At 41.8% G+C, this 14,810-nt stretch overlaps 1 protein-coding gene across 3 annotated transcripts in view; it reads left to right on the forward strand.

Moving 5' to 3' along the window:
* The first annotated feature begins 1,466 nt into the window (after positions 1–1,466).
* CNR1 (cannabinoid receptor 1) overlaps positions 1,467–14,810 on the forward strand; it is a 30,763-nt gene continuing 17,419 nt past the window's right edge. Inside the window, exon 1 of one of the 3 annotated variants that reach the window (XM_086317780.1) lies at positions 1,467–1,546. The gene's annotated coding sequence lies outside the window, so the exon portion shown is untranslated. Of the gene's footprint in view, positions 1,547–1,776; positions 1,921–1,972; positions 2,700–14,810 lie in introns of those variants that run through there. The other 2 variants (XM_086317778.1, XM_086317777.1) reach the window with 2 other exon arrangements.

A 14,810-nucleotide genomic window follows, 5' to 3' on the forward strand; every position in this document is an offset into this window, starting at 1 on the left:
TCATCCGAAAGACGACCTCATCATCATCAGAAGAGCTGTCTAGATCCTACTAGCAAACCTCTGAACCTACACTACCAGGAAGTGGCAAACTAGTTCTTATCAAATCGCCAGGTCACTTGGGACATTAAAGTCTGTAAGGTCACAAGGGGGCAAAACTTTGCAAATATATCCTCCTGACAAGGGTGTAAGGTAAAAGTAAAATAAACAACCATGACCCCAAAAAGAAAAGAAAGAAAGGAACAAATGCCCCCCCGCCGCCCCCCTTTAAATCTCTAGGTAGAGCTGTCTTCCCGTCGCAAGTGGTTGAAGAGGGCTTTTTCAGACGGAAGCAGAGTCTGCCTCAGGCATCAGATTTAATCCCGCATCTACCCACTCGCCATCGATTGACCGGTCCATCAGATCTTTGTTTATAACTTATTCCGTCTACCTACCTAGCAGAAAGTAAACATTTCCGCTGTGTACTCTATTGCAAATGTCCATTTCCCTGATAGGGAAATAGGAAATACTTTTTCTAGCCTAAAGCAATTTAGGGGATCTTCAAAGACTTCAGTGGAGCCCTGCGTATTTTCTGTGATTTGGATTGAGATGTCCAAAAGGCACTCAACAACCTCCCCTTATCCAGGACTCTGAACCCACCATCCATGGGTTTCCTCCGCACCAATTCTCCTCCTTTCCATGAGAGGCTCGCTTTTCCGGATTCTCATCACGTAGTCCAAATATGGGGCCCAAATCTGTTCGGATTGTTGAGCTCTGGGCTTGGGCAAGGCGAGACTAGAGATCGGAACCAGAGCGCGTGCAGTATGAGGACTGGGCAGAAACTGCTGGATCCTAGCGGGGTGTCATAAAACGAACGCTGAGGCTGTCAAGGAGAGGAGAGCTTGGGAAGGAACCGAACCAAGCCTTTTCCGCGGGGCTGTTGGGGCCGGAGGACCTGGCTGCATCAGGTGGAAACCAGGCAGTCCTCCCCCGACCCAACTCCGGAGAGATAAAGATGTCTAAATAACCGGGATCGCCGCCGCTACAGCCCTGCCGGGCCCTGGGGAAAGGGGGAGGGCCTTTTCTGCTGAAACAGCGGCTGGGGCTTGTTTGTAGGTTCGCAATTCACCATGATAAATGTAAAGACCAATTAAGGTTTGATCCGTGCACACGGGAGGCAGACAGCGGCTGATAGTGGAACCAATTAACGAGCATGTCCCCTAATTCCTGCCGCGGCAGCCGGGTGCACCACGGATCCCCAGGCGCCTGCCGCGGTTGCCCGCGAGCCCCGGGCGCCCCCCGCCCGGCGTTGGAAGGGGGCGTCCTCTTCCTGCGAGAAGGTGCGAGGCGCGGGGTCCCCCCAACCCCGGCTGGGGAGGGGGCGCGCCGGGCAGGAAGGCGCAGAGCCAGCCGCCTACGGAGCCCAAATGTTTGCAGCCAGGGCCGGGCGGGTGGGGCGCGCCCGAGTGGTCCGCGCCGGGCGGGGAAGGCGGAGGCTGCAGGAGGCGCCCGGCGCGGAACCAGGCGGCGCCCGAGGGCGGAGGACAGGTGGCCGCGTGGCCTCTGCCAGGTAGCACGGGGACTCGGGGGCTGCGCGGCGCGGTCCCCGGGCTTCGCCTGACCCCGGGCCTGGCTAGTGGCCGCCTGCCGCGGAAGCGGCCCGGAACTGGGGGGGTCTGGGTGGGGCTCGCCGCCGCCTAGTCTCCCCTCTCCTCTCCCCCTTCCCTTCCGGCTCAGCCCGCTGGCCCAGACGTGACCCCCGCGCAAGGTGTTGTCGCTGCGCGCTGGCTGGGCGCGCGTGATTCATGGCCTCGAGGTCGGGGACGGTGCAGGCACGAGCCCTTTCTTGGCTCGGCCAGAGTGTGAGAGTGTCTGGAAGGAGAGCCAGGTCATGGCAGTGGGGCCCCCGGGGACCGCGGCGGCGGCAGAGGAGGAGGAAGAGAAGTAGGTGACGCGGGCCAGAGAGGCTCGTCCCCTCTGGCCCCGGGGCCGGCGCCAGCGGCGGGTCCCCTCGCGCCAGCAAAGTTTGGAGCCGCGGGCGCCGCGCGCCGGTCCCTCCCCGCGCAGTTCCCTCGGCGGGGTCTGTGCCGCCGCCGCTGCCAGGGCAGGACAAAGGCTCATTAACACGTGATGGGACCGCGCTTCATAAATGGGACCGGAGCGAGAGGGAGCCAGAGCGCGAGCGCAGGGAGAGTCGGGGACCGCGCGCGCCGGGCGAGGCGACGGGCTCCGGGGCTGGCGGAAACGGGCGGCCCCACGCCGGGCCAGGCGGGGCGAGCGGGAGGACCCAGCGAGGAGCCCCGGCAAGGGGCGAGGCTCGCGAGCGCAGGGGGCGCCAGTCCCGATCACCGTCGCGGGCTGGCGCTGGAGGCAGGGGACGCCGGCGCACGGGCTGAGCGGACCGACTGACTTCCTGACCGACCGACGGAGGCACACCCCGCTCCACCCCACCCCTCCTCGCCCGCATCCCCGCGCCGGCGCCGCCTCCCTCTCGCTACTCCCTCTGCCACCCCTTCCTTCTCCACTTCTTTTCCGCCTCCGCCTCTTTCTCGGCTCCCGCGGCGCCAGTGCCTTCCCCCGGCCCGGGCGGGGCGCCTCGGTTCCCGGCAGAGCTCTCCGTAGAGTCAGGTGGGGGGACGTTTCGTTCAAGCAGAGAAGCAGCCCCTGCGCTGGGCGAGAGGTGGCGAGGGAGCTTCTCCCGCGAGGACCGGGGGATGCGAAGGGTAAGACCTGGTAGAGTTGCATTTGTAAATACTTCTTCCGCCTCCCGCCCCCTCGGGTGCTGACCAGTGTGGTTCCCAAGTGTCCTTCGTGGAGTTCTGATTCCGTGTGAGCGAATTGTGCACTGGTGTTTACTAAGCCGTAGAGCCCTAGCCTGTTAACTGTGGTCTGTGCTACTTCTGGAGGTTTCTACCATTTACTAGTTATTGAATGTGTGAGCACCTGGCTGTCTGTATGCACTGATGTCTGTTTGTGGAAAATGTGTAATTGTGCATGTTTGAAAAACGGGTGCTTGAGTTGGTGCTTAATGTCTCTAAACCCTATCAGCAGCTGAGTCTTCCTGAAGAAATACATCGATCTCTGCACCAAACCTAGAAGCTGTCCAAAGTCAGATTATTAAATGTCATATAAAGAAATGTATATCAAGTAATAAACTTTTACATATAAAAATATAGCTACAGGAACCACTTTTCTTTGAGGAAAAAGAAATTAGCATTTAACTGATAATTAAATTTGAATGGTGATGGAACCATTGAATTCAGAAGTAGCCATTAGATGAAAAAAAGTTGATGTTGTCTGTTTAAAAGACATTTCTTGCCAAGGCTCACAATCACAAATGATCAGCTCCTGTGAATGAGAATGTGTTTGCTGTGACAGACGTGAGAAACTGTCATTTGGTCATTTGAAAGTTTAAAAGCATCATGCATATTTCTGATTTTAGTTTTCAGTTGAACAGATGAGAAAAAATTGAGTCACCTATTCGTTATTTTGTCTCGCGTCTTTTTTATTTTCCTTCAGATAAGTGCTGCTCTTGCCTTTGTTGCTTTCTTCACGTATTAGCATCCTCAGGCATTTAATCCAATAAGAGATTAGAACAGATCTACTGGTTTTAAAGGTGTTGAAATATATCTCAGTGGGTTCCATAACTTCTTCTCATTTTTATTACCAAGTTAATATCTTTTGAACAATGAGGGAAATGCAATTTCTCTGGGGAAACTCAGTGGACACTGAGTATCAATGGGTGACCACTGCCATCAATCTATTTTGCAGAATCCTGAGAAGCTCAGAGTAACCAACCTTTAAGGTTCCCATAGGACTTTATCTGATTTAAAGTGTTGTTTTTCTAATCCCACCCTGCTGACAGTTTGCAGGAGAAGATACACTGATTGATTTTTTTCTCTGTCCTTTTTTCCCTGGTACTCCTTGCCCTCCTATGTTCTCTAACTCATTTAGGAGCAATGTTCTCAGAAAGGCTGTGCATAGTTTCTTAAGTGACACAGATTATTTTCTGATTACCTATACATGAATAGCATCCATGCATCTCCAGAATTTTAAACATTGAATACTGCAGGCAGTTACTGTAGGAGCAATAACAGTTACCACAGTTAGGCAAGACACTTGGATACGGTTTTTAAAAACTATTTTAGGTTATCAAGAGAACTTACTGTAAACGAACTCTTTTTATTCTAAAGATGTCTCCTACTCCAGGCAAGGAGCAGTCTTGGCTCAGGTAGGTATCAAGTGTTTGACCGGGAAAGTGTTGGTGTTCCTAAGCCTCTCTGGGGTAAAATAATGCCACAGTGGGATAATGCTTGGTTCTGACCTTTCAGAAAGAAAATTACTATGCTTTCATACTCATGGTTAAAAGGCACATTATATTCATATCTCCTCTTTTAATAGACAGCATCAGTATACATGCATATTAAAAAGAATGTTATGCCCTGTCCCTTAAAAGAAGCTGTAAATGACATTATTCACTTTGGAGAGAGAAGATTCACCTTCCGGTGAAAAAAAGTCCCATCTTACATTGGAGTAGTGCTTGGCTTTGTTTGTTATCCACTGTTTTCTGTCTTTTTCTGTTACCCTTTTCCCAGTGGACCACGTGCCTCCTGTCTCGCCTGTGAGATTGTTCTTCTCTAATAAGCCTAGCTGCAGGATCACTGTGTTCTTTTTGGCATTTCAAAATGTTAAAATAGTGAAATTGTTAAATGTTACCAAGACGAAACTGCTGGGAATGAAATTCTCCAGAAGAACCACTATATTTGTGGCTTGTCATAGCCTCTTCCAAAAGAAAACTCCTTGAATCGGGTTACCTCTTTTCTCAAGAAAGCAGCAATCCCAGTGGTTGTGCTGATATGTGTTTAGTATGCAGTGTCAGCTTATTAAATTACTAAGGCAAAGCCTGAAAAACTCTTTCAAAACAATTGTGTGACATACTTCTTTGCTTTAACCCGGAACTAATATTCACCACCAGAAAATTTAGACAGGCTCCGAGGTTGTCTTGCCAATTAGGTGGAATTAGAATGGGAATACTCTGCTTATCAGAATAAACTATTAGGAAATGGAACTTCTCATAGCAGTTTTTAGTTCACCGGGCTTACCAAATGTTTCTTCCCAGAAAACAGTTGGCCTAATAAGGCAAAGAATTATTTCCCATAATTAGCTCTCCAGGAATGTTGCAAAAGAGAGTAATAAATCAAACTCGGAAATCCCTAACAACACGTGATGAGTAAAACAAGATTTGGTTATAGCATCTTGAATTTGGTTAGGAAGATGGAGCCTGTCTGTTAGTTTGCTGCCTGTTATTCTTGGGGTAATGATGTTAGCTCCGTTGCGTGAAGCACATAGATGAGAGCTTTGATTCCTGCAAAAAGGGATGCTGTGTCACCACCGTGTAAGTCTGTCTCTTTTATTTTTGTATTCATCATCTTCTAATTGAACTAACAAATTAGAGTGAAGCCAGCCTTTGGGCTTAAATTATTTATAATTTTGCTTCTGACTCTGAAATCACCTGGACCCAACATTGTTTGAAAAACTATGCCAAGGCCAGGTTTCTATATTGCATATCTATATTTGAGGGGCCGCAAACTCTGCTGAGTTTTTTGTTTTTTTTTTCCCATGGATGAAGGCTGGTGGAAAAGTTAATGAGGAAATGAAAACCACTGGATATATTTTGCATTGGTAAAATTTTAGCCTCCTGTTTTCCCTCTGAGTCTCCAGCTCTTTCCTAATCCTGTTCTCATGATAATGTTAACTTTACAGTATAACCACATGAATCCTGTTTTTGAGGGATTGGAAGGTTCAGCATTTTGTAACTAAATTGCTCTTTAATGTTTTTATAACCATTTATCCACTAATCTATATTCTTAGGTTAGATTGGGTTAACCTCATAACATATTGCAGATCAACTTAGTTTTCTCCCAAATATTTTCTGGACTAAAAGAAACAATAAATATTATCCAGAGTATATGTAATGTCAAATTATAGATTGCAGAATTTAAGATGACAGCATGTATAAATATACCTCTATATGTGTATATGAACAAAATTTTTTCCTGGATGTATAATCACAACTAAATTAAAAATTGAGACATGTTGCCTTGATATATTTGAACATATGATTCAGATTTTAAATAAATTCTATGAATTTGGGGAAATGTCCAAATTCAAGGGAACTGTGCAGATGGACATGGACAACTCAAGGCCAAAGGAAGTACCCACCTTGAATCAAAACAAGACTGTTCTTATTTTCCAGGAGAGTAGAAACCTATTCCAGTCTCCTATGTTCTAAGAATCTTATGAAGATGCCAGGATGGGCAGAACCACATTCAGTTATAGTTTTCTCGTAAACATTGACTGTTGTGTTTAACACAGTTTTCACTGGTTGTTTATTAATCTTGGAAAGAAAGTTCGGAGAAGATACACAAGGTTATTATGGGCTTCTTAGGTGACACTATGGTAAAGAACCTGCCTGCCAGTGCAGGAGACATACGAGACATGGGCTCCATCCCTGGGTTGGGAAGATTCCCTGGAGGAGGGCATGGCAACCCACTGCAGTATTCTTGCCTGGAGAATCCCATGGACAGAGGAGCCTGGTGGGCTACAGTCCACAGGATCACAAAGAGTTGGACACAGTTGAGCACGCACATACACATACAAAATTATCACTGTGTCACAAGATGCATATTAATATAGTTATATTTCTTGGATAAAACACATTATAATGCTATTACAAGTAAGTTAAAACTTTGGGAAATTTGTGAGGAGAAAAGGGGAAGCCTCTTTTAGTGGTTTTCCAGTGCTTCTCTTGGTACTCCTCAAATGATTTGAGGTTAGATGAACTTCTATCTCAAACAGGCCTGCATGGATAATAGGTATGTCTATGACATACCAGTGATCAGAGGTCAAAGTTGTTGCCTCAAGCAATCAGTGTGATTACCTCCAGTTCTTACCATAAAATATTTACTAAAAAGCTCTCCTGGGTTATATTTCTTTACTGAACAGGGTGCCTCATGGAAAATGAAGTACATTTCATTGTAACAGTTTTTCTAGGGCAGTTGAGATGACAAATATATTCTTGATCTAATTTTCATGGCTGCTTTCCATATATTTGAAGTACTTTTCATATAGATGATTGGTGAACAACTTTGGAATCTCCTCTAATTTGAAAGTTTCACTAGGACAGGTTAATTTCATAATTTAGGGAGCATGGAATTCTGAGGTTCAGAGTTGCATTCATATGGGTTTTTGAGGAAAGAACTGTTTACTCCCCTAATCTGAGCAAATGGGTCTGGCAGAGTCATTGCAGTTGTACTGAAATACTATGAGTTCCGTTTTAGCCCCAGCTGGGGAAATGTTCACACCTGCACTTTAGGAAAGCTTTCAAAGTTTTGCTTTGCTTGTTTTATTTTGTTAGTGAACATGTGAGTTGAGACTGGTCAGATGGAAATTAGTGTTTTTGGTTTTTCGGCCGACTCATTGTTTTTTACCCCCTAGTGCTATTATTGCATTATAGTCTGTCCTTTCGAATAAGCCTCTCAAAGTAAATTTTGCATTTTTGAATGAAAGGATTTAAGTTCCTTTTTCTTCTAACACAGATGGAAAATAATTTTCCCCTAGGAGTATGATATTTTATTATCTAATGTCTTATTTTTCCACTCTGATTTGGATTTTTAATTGTTTAGAGTTTGGATTCGTTGAAAAGAAATTGGATACCTTTGGCATGATTCCTTACCATCATTATCAACTCTGAATAGCATTAAAAGTTTTCTTCACTTCAGGAGATAAAGTACAGCATAGTTTCCAAAATTCAGCAGTGTAATATCTATTTTTTTATTCCCACTCGCAAATTCTATGCTATTGCTTTTTAAAGAAAAGCAGAAGCGTTTTTCAAAGACGTGCCAGGCAATCTGTTGTGGGAGTTGAATATACTGGCAAATGCTTTCACAAACTGTGTATGTCAGTAGTATATTTAAATATAATTTTAAAAAATGTAATTAGGAAAGAATGTTTTTCAAAGTTTATGTTGACATGGGAGGGTTCCCCTCTTTCCTTTATCATTTGTTTATCCATTCTTTAGGGCATATATTTAGAGGAGATAATTGGAGTCAGTATGAGTTCTGTAAATTGAGTTAAAAGGAGTCTTACCTTTAAATTGGTGATAAATTCCAGTATGCTTAAAAAAATAAAACCAAATTTCCACTTTCACATATAGACATTTGAATGGGAAATTTTATAACCTTGATTTCTGTTGGTCTTCCCTGGTGACTCAGGTAGTAAAGAATCTGCCTGCAATGCAGGAGACCCCCAGGTTCGATCCTTGGGTTAGAAAGATCCCCTGGAGGAGGGCATAGCAACCCACTCCAGTGTTCTTGCCTGGAGAGTCCTACGGACAGAGGAGCCTGGTGGGCTAGAGTCTGTGGGGTCGCAAAGAGTCAGACACAACTGAGCGACTAATGCTAACTAACTCTATTGGTCAGGCGGCTAAAAAAAGGTGTTTTTAATATAGCAAGTGAACCAATATCATAGGTGGTATGCCTTTGTCACTCTTGTTTACTTCTAACTCAGTTATATTTAAATCAACTTGATTTATTCCTTTGTAAGGGAAGTTTATTTTAATACCACTGTGATCTGTGTATTTTGGTTTATTCCAGCATTACTTCTTAAACAGACCATATTTTCAGCTCATTTCAATGCATGGCTACCAGAATTTCCAAATGTTTTCTCTAGCTTTTGTACAAGTTGTGGGGAACAAGTGATATGCACATGAAGAAAAATGAAAAAAAGACTTGAAAAAGTTACACAACTTAACTCATAACCAAAGTAAGCAAATGATTGCCCAAAGAATTCTGTGTTTTTGCCTATGTGGGAATATGACTTTAGAAAATATACAACTACTTTTGAAAATTAGATCTAAGTTCATACACACCAGAAAAGGGGGAAATCTTTGAATGATTTTAGTCCTCGACTAAGGAAACTAATTATGAGTAATCTGTGATCCATTTTTATTGATGAAATAATTATAGAGGAAACAGTCTGCCCAGAGTCATATATTTAAGTGTTTGGGAATATATTTCCATGTATTTATAACTTGTAGGTATTTTTGAAAGATCTCTGCCAGCTATAAGCAGTGAAAATTGCATAATTACCGGGGTAGTTCTGTAAGATAATTTGCAATAGATTTGCATTAGTTGGGCCTGCTGCAAAATTTCCATTTTAGTTTGTCATTTTCTGGGTTCATCTCCTGTGATACATTATTTTATGGTTGGGGGGAAAGAAGGGCAAACAGAAATATTTCCAGCTTAAAAAGAAAATAAGCTGGAGTGTTACTTTTATTTTTTCCTGTTCTTTTATGCTCAGTAATCGTTGAGTTCCTTCACAATGGTGTTGAAAGACGTGGTTAGCGGTCCTCTCAAACTTTGCGTCAGTTCAGCTGGACACGACTGAGCGACTGAACTGAACTGAGGCGAAGTTTGATAGGACCGCTAACCACGTCTTTCAACACCATTGTGAAGGAACTCAACGATTACTGAGCATAAAAGAACAGGAAAAAATAAAAGTAACACTCTAGCTTATTTTCTTTTTAAGCTGGAAATATTTCTGTTTGCTCTTCTTTTCCCCCAAACCATAAAATAATGTATCACAGAGTAAATAGAATTAAGAAAAAATGGTATGCAGTTTTAAATTTATATCTGCAGCTGAATAAGTACGTGTTATGTCTTGAAGCCACTTTCCTTTGCTGGACAAAAGATCTAGCAAATAAGTTCCCTGAAAAAGTGCAGAGAAGCTTGGAGACTGAAAATCCTTGAGAGATTCTTCACTCCTTTCCCTCATTTTCAGGCTAGACTACATTGTTCTATTTCAATCAAATAGAAAAAGCTTGGTTTTAAAGATCTGTGGGAGGTTATTTTATATTATTTTATGCTTCCTTCGCAATCCATTTCAATGATCGAAAAACCTATACTCATAGAATATTCTTTCTTCCTATCTAACCTCGATACTTCTGAAAGGTTAGTTCTGTTTTCCTCCTTCATCTAATCTTTTTCACAGGTCTCCATCATCTTTAACAGTAGTTCTAAAACCTCAGACTGTCTTAGACTCTCCTGGAGGCCTTGTGAAGACACAAAAGTGCCCCAACTCAGAAACACAGAGTTTTTGATTCTGTAGGTCTGTTGTTTGACCTGCGACTACATTTCTCCCTAGTTCCCAGGTGATGCTGATGCTACTGGTTGAAGAGCATCCCTTCAGAGCCACTGACCTATAAAATTGTTTCGCAGGTTACTCAGTGGTAAAGAATCTGCCTGCCCATGTAGGAGATGAAGGAGACCCTGGGTCGGGAAGATACCCTGGACAAGGAAATGGCAACCCACTCCAGTATTCTTGCTTAGAAAAATCCCATGGACAGAGGAGCCTAGAGGGCTACAGTCCATAGCGTAGCAAAGAGTCAGACATGACTGAGTGACTGAGCTCGCATGTACAACTTATAAACTAACTAGGTGTGCACTTCCAGACCACATGTGATTTATCAGACTATTCTTCAAGATGTATGCTGAGATGTCCAGCCTGTGCTCAACTATCTTATTTCCCAGTTCTTTATCTTCATGTCATTTTTCTCAATGCTTTTAGTTCCTCAACTCTGTTCAAAATCATATAGCTGTATCACACAAACCTTAATTCAAAATCAAGTTCTTAAATAAGTATAATAGAACTACTTCATGGTTTCAATGGCATGAAAATTCTGACCTTTCATACAATTTGTTACATTTCCAAAACATATTTTTATATCGTTATTGAAACCAAGTTCTTCTAGTTCTGTTTGTACATTATAATTTGCATCTTGAAAGCATATTTTTTTCTGCTTATATCAAGTATTGCTCATACACACTGAAATTTTTGTTATTAAAGTAGGTGATTTTCAACTAAAGTAGGTGATCTGTAAGTACCTAGTTTTTAAAATCACGTTTAAATGGAACCCTGAACTTAACAATAAAAATGTTTAAAATTATTCCAGCAAGAAAATGATAGGAAGGAAATTGAGTTATTTAGAAAGCTACTGTATCCTTGATTTGTATGAGTATTTGAACAGATACTAACTTCTCTTGTGAAATATTCCATTTTAGCTTCTGTAAGAATAGAAAATAATTTTCCATTCTTTTTCATCACAGAGTTATGACCTGTGTTGGTGATTTCATAATTGAAAATTGGAAAGCCAAATGTTTCATAAAATAGAAATGAGTTGAGTTTGTTATTAGAATTGATTTTGGGCTCCCAAGATATTCCCTTCTTACTTTTAGCATCTCTTGGCATAAACATGTCATTTGTTTTCAGTATAACTACTTTCCTTTACTCATTCTTAATTACTTTCTTGAGGCAGAATTCCAAATACTTACAATTAATTTTTATCAGTATATTAAATTTTCTCAATGCCCTTTTGCCTCAGAAAAATAATTAGAAATTTTGTTTTTGTAGGCAATAGTAATAACCCATTTTAACCGTCTCTAACATGTTTTCTTATATATGTTTAAATTAATTCAGTTGTAAAACGCATAAAATGTTGTAGCAGAAGTTGCTCAACCAAAGCAAGAACTATATCCACTGAACAGAGTAACAAATTGATTCCTGAGGGCTTTTAAAAGCCACTCCATCTAGTGGCTGAATTTTCACATAACTTCTCTTGACAAGTTGTTTTGAAAACACACTTGCACATGGAGAAACCACTTGGGAAAAATCAGTGCATAATAGTATGCATTTGAGGAAAGGAGAAAGTCCATTATAATCATAGTTTTATATATTGTCTTTAAAGGTCTATCAACAGTGTATAATTAGAATTCATTCACAGTTGCACATCTCAAAAAAATCTCCTTATACATTGTTTTTATGTGGCAAAACATTGAGGTTCATAATACACCAGGCTGAACAAGGATCAGAATAAAAAGTAAATACCTGACCTTTGTCCAGAACTTCTGCTCGCCATCAATATAACTTCTGTTTGAAACTGAGATCAAAGATCCTGGGATAAATAGTTGTTGATGTCTTCCATGTAACTTTTACATCTGGGCAGTTCTTTTCAGATGGATGTTTGTATAAGACCAAGGCTCAGGTTTACTTCCCTAATGATCAACGGACTTTATGCCAAAGAAAACTAGCCACAGTTAAAAGTCATTCTGCTAGGATAGTCCTGCTGTATTGCCAACATTGATTTAGTAAACAAGCATTCTAAATGCTTGTTTACTAAATGCAGGGCACAGGGCCAGGCAGAGGATATTCAAGACCATATACTCCAAGTCCTTACTCTGCTCTCAAGGTGTTCATGATCTGAAGGGTTTAGACACAAGAAAGACTGCTATAGAATGATTCAGCATTGCCTATCATCTCTTCAGGAAGAAAACTTCAGAGCACATGTAGGAAGGGGATTTACCCCAGTCAGTACTGTTTGATGATGAAGTACCATCTGCCTGTTACATGTATTCATATCCTACTCACTACTGTCTTCTGTGGGAGGGGAAGAGCAGATGAATGGACCTTATTTGAAGGGTTTGTTGGAAGGGAAAATTGTTTCCCTTGTTTCCTTGACCCACATCCATTATCTAGGTGTGATACATGGATATATAATATCTGCAGTGTTCAGTAGGATTCCTAGGTGGCACTAGTGGTAAAGAACCCGCCGGCCAAGGCAGGAGACTTTAACAGATACAGGTTCAGTCCCTGGGTTGGGAAGATCCCCTGAGGAGGGCATGGCAACCCCCTCCAGTATTCTTGCCTGGAGAATCCCATGGACAGGCACGGCTGGCGGGCTTCAATTCATAGGGTTGCAAAGAGTTGGACACGACTAAAGTGACTCAGCACGTGCACACACACAGTGTTTAGCACAGAGCACATGCCCAATAAAACTTTACACAAAGCATGTAAAGGGCCTATAACTTTATATCCATCTGCCACCTTGCATATAACACAGCTCTGTGCCTGTGCCTTTGAGTGCCAGGAGTCAGTCGCATGCTCTCCCTGTTTGGAGACCTTCTGAGGATTTCTTCTGCCTGGATTCCAGGCGAGATCTTAAGAACTTGACCACAGAAAGGCAGTCTCTCTCTGGGCCTAAGAAAACCACTCTGCTCCCAGTGGAAAGTGGAGTGATTTCCACTGAGTCTGAATATCTCTGTATGGGCAATGGATGTTTCAAGCCTTTGTCAACTAACAACCATCATGTCTCGTTCAGACATGAAGAAAGTGCCCTCTCCATTCCTTGCAGGTGTTGTGGAAACTGTCATTACTGTCCACAGTCCTTATAATTGACTACTGAAAGAAAAAAAGGTCTGTATAAGTTTTTTTTTTTTTTTAATAATGGCAAAGACAAGTTAGATTTTATTTATTACTTGCCAACAGCCACTGCAAATAAGGTGCTAATCCAGGGCTGAGATTTATATAGTTAATTGTTATACTTTGTCCCTAAAACCCATGGGATAAAGATGATTTGCAAGTGCTGTGGGCAACTTTTTTACTGTCAGCAGATCTTTCTTTCTGATGTTAGTTGTTCATTTTGTAAAATTATTAAGTACTGTATTTATTACCTCCTTTCTCAAAGTTAGTTCTTTCCTTTTCCTTAGAAATGGAAAGAGGAATGTCTTATTAAATGGTTTCTGGACCTCAAAGTTGAGAGCAGAGGTGTTGACTTAGGCAGTCCTGGGTTGAAGTTCCAACTCCACCCTTTCTAGTAGGAAACCCTGGGCAAAAGCATTTCACTTCTCTAAGCCTCAGTTTTCTCATATGTAGAATGGGAATTGTAATAACACCTAATTTATGTGGATATTAAACAAAAATAGTACATAGCCTTAGCATGATGCCTGGCACATAATGTTTCTGATTGAAAAATATTTGGGAATTGGAATTTTCACTGTTGTGCATTTAATTACCCTAGTCACCTAATCACTTTGAGATTTGAGCCTGGGAAAACAAGACTTGATTTTTAGTTGGACTTCTTTAGTCCATGGATTCAAAGACAAGATACTTTTTCTGTTATTGAAAGATGAATGAATAAATGGAAAGGTGTGTTGCTCCATTGGATAACATGTTGCACATTTTAAGTTATTGCTATCCTTGACAATGACCTGTAAAGATAACCTGCCTGCTGGGTTCTGCATATTGCTTTTGGCCTTTATTGATCAAATCTCATAAGCCAGATGAAGACACTCTTATGGAGTATTTTGTATATGGACCATGGCTTCTATGAAATAAAAAAGCTGCAGATTCTATTTTAAGAGATGACTGCTTCAATTATCCTCTTTACAGCTTATATAGAAAAGATACCTCCCCCACCACCAGGCACCTCTCCCTCCACAAATGCAAAGGCACTTGGTAGGAGGAAACATCACAATATCAGAGAAAAATTAAATGATTAATGGAATTGGTTATAAAAGTCAGCAAATCTAAGGAATCTGTTCATTTGTATCATTAATTTGCTTTTGTGATAGGCTTTCCTTCTAGCATTGTCACCTAATAGTGAGTGCTTAATTTGATGTTGTTTAAAGGCATCATTTCTTGAGCCCTAAAATTCTTTATGTTTTAATAAGACTTCAAAAGTTAAATAAGTAGGCATATGTAAAGGTTAAATTTGAACTGCAATATAGCCTTATAAATATCCTAATGCTATTTAGTTCATATTAGTTGATATTTTTATGAAAAATCTAACACTCATATTGTTAGTAAGAATAGGCCAGAGAAAAGGGTGCATTTAATAACTTCTGCTGTATATTACAAAGTACAAGAAAAGCTAAAGCTATCAGAACCAACCGAGCATTACCAGCATAATGGAATTATCTTTTATATTAATATATGAGAAA

Source organism: Bos grunniens, chromosome 9 (assembly GCF_055505025.1).
Source record: "Bos grunniens cultivar Pamir isolate PY7600 chromosome 9, Bosgru_T2T1.0, whole genome shotgun sequence".
In the NCBI taxonomy this organism is placed as follows: Eukaryota; Metazoa; Chordata; class Mammalia; order Artiodactyla; family Bovidae; genus Bos; species Bos grunniens.